The sequence below is a fragment of the Hyaena hyaena genome, unplaced genomic scaffold (assembly GCF_003009895.1).
Source record: "Hyaena hyaena isolate Hyena2069 unplaced genomic scaffold, ASM300989v1 scaffold_35, whole genome shotgun sequence".
NCBI classification, from domain to species: Eukaryota; Metazoa; Chordata; class Mammalia; order Carnivora; family Hyaenidae; genus Hyaena; species Hyaena hyaena.
In genome coordinates this window covers 2,321,488-2,321,715 of record NW_024080667.1, presented here as the reverse complement: position 1 = coordinate 2,321,715, position 228 = coordinate 2,321,488, and positions in this window count along the sequence as shown.

Below are 228 nucleotides of genomic sequence, written 5' to 3'. Positions count from 1 at the left end.
TCTTGGTTTTGAGTGTTTGGGGTAGCGGTGGGAGCAGAGAGGCCTTCCATGTGGGAAGTGGAGGGTGGGTGGGGAGGTGGGCAGGGGGCCAGGCAGCAGGCCCTGCCGAGCCTGGCCTCCACACCAACAGGCCTCTGTCACCTTTGATCTCTAGGCTTCTGGAGGGTTGGGAGGCAGAGGAATGACGGGAACAGCCGTCAGCTCCCTCCCACACGTCTCTGGAGAGCT